Source organism: Fukomys damarensis, unplaced genomic scaffold (assembly GCF_012274545.1).
Source record: "Fukomys damarensis isolate Sample0158 unplaced genomic scaffold, DMR_v1.0_HiC HiC_scaffold_37, whole genome shotgun sequence".
NCBI lineage: Eukaryota > Metazoa > Chordata > Mammalia > Rodentia > Bathyergidae > Fukomys > Fukomys damarensis.
The window spans coordinates 4,848,263-4,859,812 of record NW_022900949.1 but is presented as its reverse complement, the minus strand read 5'-3'; positions in this window follow the sequence as shown (position 1 = coordinate 4,859,812).

Below are 11,550 nucleotides of genomic sequence, written 5' to 3'. Positions count from 1 at the left end.
ACAAAGTACGGAGAAGCCTGTGGGCCAAACTTAAAATAAGTAGGGAGAGAGGTTTAGTCCAAAATTAATTCATTATTGGAAGTGGAAAGGGAAGGGAAAGTAAAGAGGATGAAGATGTGTTATGTACAGGTACCAGCTCTCCACGATGATTATGCACTGCAAATGATGGGGATTTAGCTCAGTGAATTAATTAAATTTAATATACTGTACTTAGTAAATAGTTACTAGTGACCTCCAGATAGACACTAAGCTATCCTTGGCATGATATCCTTTCATCTTTGACTCCTGCAATTAATTGAAACTGAAGAGGCCTCATTTGCCCATCTTTCTATTCAGCCATAGGCTGAAGTCCAAACCAAGCTCATCCTTGACTAAACCCACACAGCAACTGAAAAATCTAAAGACTTAGCACGGAATAACACGAGCTAAAGTGCCGCGTGGTTTTTCTTATAGGGTAATTCCAAATCACTGAAAGAGCAAACTAAATGCTAATAGGAAGCGGGAAGCTCTTTTGAAATGGGAAAGGGACCAAGAGATGGAGGAAAGAGGGAAGGTAAGGGAATGAGAAAAGAATTAAAATGTGCTATACATGTGTTCGGATTCCCCCCACGAAGAGTGTAATCGTTATGTACTGCAATCATACACTAAGAAAAAATTTAAAGTTAAAAAAAAAGTCTGGCAGAAGGAGAGGGTATACGTCGCTCGGTGGTAGAGGTTCTGCCAAGCATCCCCTACCTTAACAGCTGCTCACCTTAGGGGGTTGTAAGCCCAGCAGTAGCAAGAGTATGGGAGGAAAAACGCCCTCCTTCACCAGCAAAATATAACAGCCGTTTCTTCACATAATATTGACTAACTCTTGGTAATTGCACATACTAACAGGGCTCGCCGTGCTATTTCCCTACAAGTTACACCATGCACTGACCTTATCCAACTATCCTTGGGCCCTTCCTCCACGCCGCCCCCCAACTTCGGAGTCCCAAGTAATGGGCCTTCTACGTGAAATCTGAAGCTATTTCTTGGTACCCCCTCCTCCCTTCGACCTGGCGGAAATCCACCGGAACTCAGAATTTCTAACTCGATGTCTGTCTTCTCTTCCACCACTGAAATCTGATCGATCCATTCATTCATTACTCAGTGACACTTCTTTGCACCAAATCTCCCCGCTGCTGAGCTCTTCCCCACCCCTGCTAGCCACAGATAATTATCTTTGTCATTTCTCATCTTTAAAATGTGAATTGCTAATCTATACTTGGATCACATTCATCGTGCAGTTGGCCCACCTACACATCTTAATTCCTTGTACTAACCCTTTCCTTCTTTCAGTCAGTTCTCCACAGCCAACCTAAAACACTCCGTTTTATTCTGAAAGCTGCATTTTTCCATGTCCTCTTCATCACAAATTGTAATTATATGCTCAGTTGTTTACTTAGCCTGTTTCTCAAGTTGTCGTGTGCCAAAGTCCACGAGAGTTCACTTTTTGTTTTCGTTTGTTTTGTTTTATCGTGTGGGTTGGAGACTAAACTCTGTGGCTTTAAAGAGCTCCCGCGCTCCTCCAGAGCTACAACCCCCAGGCCCAGCCTTTTCTTCTTAAAAACCTTGCAGGTACCCGTACCAGCACGTGGCTAAACTACATCGTAAATATCTGAAACTGCGGGTGAAGAAAATTAATAACAGAACTATTAATCCTACCCTTCCTTTATCTCCAAGGCATCACTTTGTTCTACCTTGCAACTGCAGCATCAAGTTTTCAGTCCCCACTCATAATCTTTGGACTCATACTGGTCTTTTCTGCGCTCCATTGCTGCACTGCAGCGAGCTCCGCTACGCTCAAGTCTTCGTCTACGATTGTTTCCTCAGCCTTGCAGTTAAACTCTTAATTCAGAGTAGTCCGCCGATCTGCCTGACCTTCCTAGGCTATTGTTTCCTTTGTAGCCATCTCCGGTCTGGGACTGCTTGGGGGACACTTTTGGCTCCTAGCCCTTCGGAGACTTTGCATATGTAGAGACTCCCAGAGAAAGGCGGCCCACCCACTCCTAAGCCCCGCTTCTGGACCCACCATGAACCTGGCTGTATCCTCGTCATGTCTAAGATTGTGGTTTTCCAAAGGCTTCAGGCACCCTTAGGTTGAGTCCCCCTTCATTTAAAATAACCCACAATAGGGGCCGGGGATTTAGCTCAGCCATTCCGTGGCCTGCCTTGCAAGCACAAGGACCCGAATTCAATCCCTGGCACCAAAACAAAACAAAACAAAACCCACAATCAATTAAGTAACAAGCCTTATAAACTATATTGCAATTCAAGGAATCCTGGCCCTTGTGTTGTGCTTTCCATGCATCTGGGATTGGGCAGACGATAACACTTTCAGTGTTGGCAAAAAATACATAAATAAATAAAAACAGAGAGAGAGAGAGAGAGAGAGAGAGAATACCTGTAGGCCTTGATAGAGAGCAAAACTCATAATTTTTTAAAATGTGAACACAGTAGATTATAAGAATTCCTAAAACAAAATAAACAACAATGTCTAGCATGTGTGAAGACTGGGTTTGATCCCCAGGAATGCAACAAACAAAACCAATAAACAAAGTAAAAAGTGACTAAACCATATGTAGTGATTTGTAAACAACATGAAGTTCATTAGTAAGTTTTTAAAGTAAGATGAATTATATTTAAGTAGTGCATCAAGTTGTGTAAGACTAAGTTTGTAACCACATCCCTTGCATTTAAAGCCAAAGTTGATGTTTAAAATTTTAGTATTCGACTTGTTTTACCACTTTTGGGGGCAGGAGCAAATGTTTATGTCATTAATACAATGAGGCAAAACTCACTTCAGAATCAATCCAACTCTAATTTCAGATATCATTTTAATGAGGTGGCATCCGCTCTTATGAGAGTCTCTGTTATTCAGCCACTGGAGGCAGAGATGACCGCTGAACCCATCTGAAAAGAACTATGCAGACCTCCCCTATGTAGAAGACTTACCCAACACAAACAACTGAGAAATTTCGTTTCACAAGATAGCTCAACCTCAACACCATCCAGATGCCCACAGTAGAGGCAAGCATCATTAGCTGGGTAAATACGTTCTGCAGGTTAAAAGTGATCAGTACAAAATGAAAGACACAGAAAACTCTGGCCGGAAGTCCTTTTTTTCACTCACCAAGACACACACAGATCCATAGGTCCGGAGGCTGCCCGACTCTTTACCGCAAGCTTCCCTCTGAGAAAAAGCTAAAAGGATTTTTGAAAGGCTTTTTTTTTTGTAATGCAGTTGAAAGGGATAAAAGACACACCCTATCCTGCATCCGATTTGCATAGGCAGCTCCTCTTGTAACGCAGAGGTAAATCATTGCTCCAAGTGCTGAGGCCCCGGGTTCCGTCCTTACCTCCCCACCACACCTACACAGATTTGCATAGGGAATCTTTTGGAAGATTATTGATAAACCAAGGAACATTCTCATTTACCCTGATTTTGCTTCATTGATTTTTCCTAAATATCCAGAGTTTTTCTTCCTTGTCTCTCTTTTCTTTCTTCTCTCTCTCTCTCTCCCTCCCTCCCTCCTTGTGTGTGTGTGTGTGTGTGTTGCTACAGGTAGAATTCAGTCCCAGGAATATGCTAGACAGGAATTCTACTGCTGGGCCACATCTCTAGCCCCAGAAAATTTTTCTCTTTGACAAATTGTAACCCCATATGTTTAGAGAACAAACACAATGACTATGTTGATATATGCGTATTGTGGAATGTTAAATCCACCTAATTAAGTGCCCATTACCTCACCTACTTGCTATTTTCTTGTTGTGAGCGCCTTTAAAATTTCCTCTTTTAACAATAAATAATGAATGAAATCTTATTTCACTTCTTCCCACCCCATAATGCTGGGGATGGAGCCCAGAGCCTCACGCATGCTGAAATGCTCTACCACCAAGCTCCTTTCCCATTCCTCTTTTAAACACTTTATTCTTGGTACTAAAAAGCCTAAACCCAAGGCCTTAGCATCGAGTTGCCTCCCTAGTTTTTTTTTTTTTTTGGTACCGGGGATTGAACTCGGGTCCTTGCGCTTGCAAAGCAGGCCACCGAACCGCTGAGCTAAATCCCCAGCCTTTTTTTTTTTTTTTTTTTAATTTGGAGACAGTGTCTTGCTAAATTGCCGAATTGCCAAGAGGAGGCTTGAATCTGTGATCTTCCTGCCTCAGCCTCCCAGAGTGTTGGGATAACAGATGTGCACAACCATGCCACTCACTGCCCCTAAGAGTTTTCTTGTTTATACTTTTTGTATCTTCCTTTTGCAAAAGTCTTCCTTTATTACACTTTGCCTAAAGCTCCGGATTCACCTTTTCATCTCCTGTCTGCCCTTTGTTCTTTTCCTCATTTCTTTCTTTCACTTATTCCTCTTCACAACCCAGATCGCTAGAGCAAGAGCCATTCTATGGAAAAACCAAAGTAGCTTCAAAAGCCACAAGTGACAAAAATGCTTCTTGTGATGTGTTACAATATGAATAATCAAAAGGAGTCTGAATGGAGAATCCTGCTACGTAGCTGGGACTACAGATGTGCATCCCCATGCCTGGCTCAGGAGAATTTCAATATGTTTTGGAAAATATATTTCCAGTACATAAAAAAATAATAATTTTTGTCTTAGGCATGATCAGGCTGATAAAAATGTAAGCCCATTAAGCTGAGCATGGTGGTGCGGGAGAAACATCTATAATCCCAGCACTCCGGGAGGCTGGGCCAGGAGGAGTGGAAGTTCCAGCCCAGCCTGGGCAAGTCAGTGAATCGTGGAAACCCTGTTTCAGAACAAGAAGGATTCAAAATAAAGGTGAGGACATAGTTCTGTGAAAAGATCCTAGATTGAAGCAATCTTCAGTGCCACAAGCAAACCAAAAGAAAGAAAGAAAGAAAGAAAGGAAGGAAGGAAGGAAGAAAGGAAGAAAAAAAAGAAAGAAAAGACCAGTTGCAATTACGTCAGTTTCAATTTGAGAATATTGGCCACACCCAGGAAGGCTGCTGATGGTCGGAAAGCTGCCTCCAAAGGCCGGGCGTGGTGGTGCACGCCTGTCATCCCAGCACTTGGGAGGCTGAGGCAGGAGGATCGCTGTGAGTTCGAGACCAGCCTGGGCTACACAGTGAGTTCCAGGTCAGTCTCAACTACATAGTGATACCCCGACTCAAAAAAAACAAACAAACAAAAACAAAGAAAGAAAGAAAGAAAGAAAGAAAGCAAGCAAGCAAGCAAGCTGCCTCCTGAAAAAGCAAGTAGAGCTTGGTGAACAGTGGATGTCTTTGGTGTCCTTGGTGTTGGACTTCGCTTTGCCTACTTCCTCCCTCCCTCCCTCCCTACCTTCCTTCCTTTTTCCACAGTGGTTAGGATCCAACCCAGGGCCATCTAGCAGCAAGTCACACTCCCAGGGTGCTGTGAGGTTACCTGCTCATCTTCCTGCTGTGACTTTCATCTGTGGCACAAGCAAGAGAGAGCAGGGGGTGCTCATTGGCCCTCCCTTGGGGAGCAACCAGGAATTTTTTCCCTTCTGCTGTAGGAATGAAAGGGTGGGGGGCAGTTTGTCAAATGAAGAGCTTTAAAGATAAGACCCCTAGAGTCAGAAGGAAAAAAAAAAAGAAAAAAAGACCACCCATCTCTTAAGAACCCAATTTTCACCCCTGCCAGAGCAGAAAGGAAGATTCTCTTCTCACTCTCAGAAAATGGTGCTTGGAATAGGGTGTAGCTCAGTGGTAGATGCTTTGCTTACCATGATTGAGGCCCTGGTTTCCACCCTAACACCATCAAAAGAAGAAAAGAAGGAAGAAGGGACGGAGGGAGGAAAATATTTGTTGTCCAGAAACTCCACACACGATTCTCTCTGAAAATCTTCAACATCAATTTTCAATATCCATAGCCTGAGAAGAAACTCAGGCCCTGTGACCTTCTATCTGGCCATTCTGAAGATCTAGAAATCCCTGAAAGAAAGAACTGGGGATGTAGGTCAGTTGCAGAGCACCTGCCTGCCATATGCAAGGTCCTAGGTTCTATCCTCAGCTCTGGGAGAAAATTCATTTTTCCAGTACTGGGGATTGAACTCAGGGCCTTTGCACTGAGCTATGTCCCTGGCCCTCACCCCTCATCTCCCAATTTCTTTTCTTTCTTTCTTTTTTTAAAAATTTTTAATTTGAGACAGGGTCTTACTAAATCTCTAAGTCACCCAGGCTGGCTGGAATTCATGACCCACCCATTTGAAGCTCTCCAGTAGCTGGGACCACAGGCATGTGCCACCGCACCTGGCTTGCACTTGAAAATTTTAAACAGAGGGTTTCACATTTTCATTTTGCATTGGCCCCCAAAATTACTGTGTAAGATTCTTACATAATTAGGGCCCTTGAGGGAACACTGAGCATCCAAAAAGAAAAAGGACATTTTACAATTCCAGGGTAAGTGCTAAATAAAGGTGTCAATGAGCATCATAATTACCATGTTTTCCTGAAGGTGAGGAGTCACTGTCCTGGGTGTGAAATGATATCCAGACTCGCACTCAGTGCAGATGTCGAAGTGACACTGTCTGCCTTTTCACTTAAACAGTAAATCCCTCTGCATCTGATTTAGAGTAAATTCAGCCTCTCCTTCATCACAACTGCCTATATGTCTTGACTAAATTCTTTTATCAAAGGCACAAAGACACCAAGGAGACGGCTCGTTCCTTATAACCGGGACCCAGTTTCTGGGTGACAGTAGTGCTTTTTTTTTTCCTCATTAAGTTTATTGGTACTTTTTAGGTATACAGTACAGTTACATTCATCATTGGGATCTTGTACCTTTACGTGACAGATCTTGGTTCTCATTTTTTCCCCATACCCTGCCCTCCCTTCACCCTCTCCTCCCTTCCCCATTTACAAAAACTTTATGTCCATTTTTTCGTTTTCTCATATTTTTTTCTTTTCCCTTATGTTCTTTCCCCGACCCTTCCCACTTCCCCTACGCCTTTAGCCCCTTTCTTCCTATTTCACATTGCCAAGTGTACCGTTAAGATCTCATTTACAATTATAGTTTTTCACACCAGAGAAAGTATTTGGTATTTACACATGTGTGACTCCTAGAAAAAGAAGAGCAAGAAGAACCCAAAGCTCATACAAGAGAGGAAGTTATAAAGATTAGAGCAGAAATCAATGCAATGGAAACTAAGAAAACGATACAAAAAAATCAATGAACCGAAGAGTTGGTTTTTTGAAAGAATAAATAAAATTGGTAAACCCTTAGCTAATCTTGTCAAAAAAAGGAAAGAAAAGGCTCAGATCCATGCACTTAGGAATGAAAAAGGTGAAGTCACAACAGATCCTACAGAAATCCAGAGGATCGTCAATACCTACTTCAAGAACCTGTACTCTAATAGAGTAGTTTTTTAAATTTGTCCCTTTCTCACTTAATTTAGTGAAATGGGTGCTACGTGAGTAGACATTCAGAACGGTCAGGTCTTCTTGTGACACTGGATCTCTTATCTTTCCAGATTACCTTTCTTATCTCAGTGCATGTTTTTGTATCCAAATCTACTTTCTCTGACAGCGACACATTGCACAAGCTTCTTCTGGGAAGATGAAGACACTGCTCATACTCTTTGGTCCCAGGCCAAAGAGGGAGGTCTTTCACTCCTGCTCTTCAATCCTCAGTCTGCAGACACCTACAGTGCACCCTGGCTCTTCTTCTCAACCCCTCTCAAGCATGAAAGTGCTGGTGCTGGTGTCTGGCTCACCTCTCTGGAGCTTTATTTTGCCTTGATTTGTAGTAGATGATATATTCCATATACCTTTAAGAAACACCTTTGTTGTTTTTGTTGTTGTTGTTGTCGCTGTTTTCTGAAAACAGAGTGGTAGTTTGGGCTGCCCTTGAACTCATGATCTTCCTGTCTCAGTTTCTCAAGGAGCAAAGATTGCACCACACCCAGCTTTTATTTTAATTGAATTTTTAGCTCCAGGTTACAGATGGGGAAGGAGAGGCATAGAAAATCTAGGTGAAGTCCCCAAAGTTGCACAGCTGTTATGGGTTAGTAAAGACTACCCACGTGAAGTCCACACTCTGCCCCACGTGCCATGCTGCCTAAATGAGTACTGAATCCATATATTATTTTAATCCACAGCAGGAACTCTTGAAATTACATCTGGGTAGACTGAGATCACAGAATGCTTGGACTTTGGTTCAGAGTCCCTAAAACAGAGCTGGGGAGTGCGGGAAAGAGAGGGTACATGCACATCCTCACTTACATATTTCTGAACCTGACCAAGTCATATAAACCACAATAATTTGTGCACTGGTTGTGACTGCTAAACATAACCTGTATACTTTGGAACCTACAAACTGGTCATTTGCCTCTGCCAATCATAACTCCTGCAAAACTGCTATACTTGTGATTTTTTGTGACTTTGTAAACTCTGTACTTTTCCCCCTACATTCAGAACACAATCCAGTTGCTCCTGGTTGCTGAGTCTCTTGGTACTGATGACTGACATCCCTAGCCCTTTTGTTTTACTTTATTTTGAGACAGTCTCCCTAAATTGCCCAGTCTGGCCTTGAACTTGTGATCCTCCTGCCTTTGCCTCCAAGTAGCTGGGATAATAGAGATGAACCATCATGCCTGCTGTTTATTTTTTTTTTTCTTTCAGTGTTGGGGATTGAACACAAGATTTTCACATTGAGCTACAACCCTCACCCTTTCTTACTCTGAGACAAGGTCTCCTCAAGTTGCTAAATTGCCCAGAGTAGGGTCTAATCTATTTTTTTTCTTTTTTCTTTATTGGTACATTTCAAGTATACGATACAGTTACATTCATCATTGGGATCTTGTACCTTTACATGATGTATTTTGGCTTTTATTTTTCCCCCATTCCCCTGCTCTTCACCCCCTCTACCCTTCCCTGTTTACAGAAACTTTTTGTAATTCTCCTGCCTCAGCCTCTCAGAGTGCTGCAGTTACAGGTGACTGTCACCACACCAGGCTATGATAGCAAGTTTGAGGCAAGCCTGAGCTACTTAGCAAGATCCTGCCTGAAAAACAAAATGAAAATTCCAAGTCTTGCCTTTAAACTGTTTGCAATGTAGTTCATATAGGGGAAATAAATATAACCCCCAAAGTGCTAGATACGCTGAGTTTGTGTTCCCTAAAACCGATAACTGAATTCTAAGGAACAGTGGGGGTTAAGAGTGGGAAATATTTATTAAGAGAGAGTTCCTGAGAGACAGGAAGAGACCTAACAATGGGTTGCCACTTTACAGAGGAAGTTTCATACAGCAAAATCACAATGTGGGACAAAACTATGCTCGACCAATAAGATTACAATTTTAGCCACTTAGGTAACATTGACCCAATGGGGAAGCAGGTCACGTAGCAAGTGCATATGGAAAAAACAAGGTCTTTTTTAGGAAGAGATGAATCAGGGGGTCTTGGTCACCCACTGGGGTGACTGATATCTATATAAACTTTATTGGGCCAGGTGAGTATCATCTTTAATTTATTGCTTATCTCTTGGGGAGACAGGTAGGCCTGGTCATTCTGTCTTTATCCTTTTTTGGGGGCTGGTGAGGCAGGGTCTCCCTTTGTAGTTCAGGCTGGCCCTGAACTCTCTATGTAGCCCAGGCTGGGCAACCCTCCTGCCTCAGTCTCCCAAGGGCTGAGATTACAGGCGTGCACCGCCATGCCTCACTCTCTGTCTTTGAGGCCCAACCTTCAACAAATGCACCTCTAGTCACCGTTGTAATGTGCTTTAATCCTCTGCACCGACTTTCTCGAGGGTCTTGCACTGTCTGGCTGCTTAGAATATTTTTACCTAACTTCGCTATCTATAATATAGCCTCATCAGTTCTTTGAAATGATGGATGGAGAAGCATCCTTGGGCATGGCAGCACATGCACTCTAGGATGCTGAAACAGGAAGGTGGAAAATTCAAGCCCAGGCTGCTCAAATTAGTGACTTCACGAGACAGTGTCACAAAATAAAAAGTGAAAAAGGTCTGTGGTTATAGCTCAGTGAATGGGCCCAGTGTTCAATGCCCAGTATCACAATATTACACACACACACACACAAGCAGTACATTGTTGTCAGGCTTGACCTGGTTGTGAAATGATAAATGAAAACGCTCTTTAATTCCAAGCTACATTTGAAAAGATGCAAAACCAAACCAAACAAAAAACACAACAAAACAGGCAGCCAATGCAGGTGTTGTCTTTGCCTGACGAAAGCCGTGCTACCTTGGAACAGATGGAACACAGAACACAGGATGGGATGTTCCCAACATAGAGATAACAACTACAAAGTACAGCATGTTTTCAATGCCAAGTCACCTGAAAATATCCACACACCTGCCTTGATCACTGCATGTCCCCCACCCATGTGACAGACGTGTCAGACCTCTCTTCCAATGTCCTATAAGGCTTTCTGCCTTTTCTTTCTTTCCTTCCTTTCTTTTTTTTTCTTTTAACCAGCTATCGAACTCAGTCCCATGGGAGGCAGAGACGGTGCCACTGAGCTAAATCCCAGGCTGCTTCGAAGCCTTTTCTTTGTTTGGGGCTGATGGCTTCTTGCCTGCCATCAGTCTACCTCTGCCCAGGTGAACCTCTTTGCTGTCTCTAGCCTACTTGGGTGGTCTCATTCCTCTGCCATTCGTTACTAGTTGTAAAGACATTTCTTCAATATTCACAGGTTCAATTTTGTCGTAATTGTGGACTCCAGATACATCACTCTTTGTAGAAGCCACCCATTGGCAATGAAAAGGATTAAAACCCTTAGCAGACAAACTCTGGCTAAAATCCTTTAACAAAGGAAGTCCAATTGACCAGCACTTCCTAGGCAGTTTAAGATAGGAAAAAGTCTTTGTAGTAAGGCCCATTCATTCCTCCTAGACTCCGAACCCATCCTTCTCTAAATGACACGCACAGATCTCATTATCTTAACTAAAGCCAAAGATGTTTTTCTTGGCCAGAGAAAAATCACCTTGATGGAACTGTAAACGTATAATTTTAAACTCAATACTGGTGCTCCTAGAAGGTCTGAAAGATGCCAGATGGTCCAGGAAAAAAACATACTTTAGATAATCACATTTGATGTCCAGATCTTTTTTTCATATCTGCAAATCCTCATAAAAACTCCTGAGATTCCTCTCTTAGAAACCTGTGCACTGTCTCCTTTGACAGTGTATCCTGATCTAAATAAACTCTTGTCTTTTCTACATTCCTTGTCTGTTGATAAATTCCTTTATAGGCCTTCTTGCAAGGCACTCTATTTTGTTCTTTTCTTAAGGTCCTTAAACACTTGTCAAATGTCTTTCTGAACAAGGCTACATCCTGAGTCTTCATTCCCATGGCCGAAACGGCATTGAGGTAAACACGGGGATAATCATTTATATAGGACATAAAGCTTCTGAGAGCGTGGCTACTCACAGTTTTCACATCTCTAAGAGGCAGAACTCTAGCTCCAGAAACAGGCTCTGCTTAAGTGATTAACAGCCCAGAACTGAGCGATCCTTCAAGGTAATAAAGGAGACAGTACCAGATGAGGGCAGATATGACTAGCTTCAAA